Source organism: Penaeus monodon, chromosome 15 (assembly GCF_015228065.2).
Source record: "Penaeus monodon isolate SGIC_2016 chromosome 15, NSTDA_Pmon_1, whole genome shotgun sequence".
Taxonomy (NCBI): Eukaryota; Metazoa; Arthropoda; class Malacostraca; order Decapoda; family Penaeidae; genus Penaeus; species Penaeus monodon.
Window position 1 is genome coordinate 6686670 of NC_051400.1, and position 254 is coordinate 6686923.

General features: G+C 39.0%; 1 protein-coding gene across 1 annotated transcript in view; it reads right to left on the reverse strand.

Annotated features, from left to right (window-relative positions):
• The window catches only part of LOC119581716, a gene marked incomplete in the record, with an annotated part of 132029 nt that overhangs the window by 25108 nt on the left and 106667 nt on the right, over positions 1-254 (reverse strand).

The window sequence follows — 254 nt, forward strand, 5'->3', positions numbered from 1 at the left end:
ATTTTCTTCTTTTTTCTCATAGCGTTTCCAATTCCTCGTCACATCTGAATTACCTTCTCTCTTGTCTTCTCCCTTTTTTCTTCTACCGATCTCTCTCTTTTCTTATTTCTTCCTTCCCATTTTCTCTTTTTACCTCATCATATCCCTCCTTACCTCCTCTTCTCCCTCATTTTACTTCACGCTTTGTTTTCCTCCTTTTCTTTCTCAGTCTCCTGTTCTCTTAAATCCTCCTCCTCTTCTTTCTCTTTACCCCA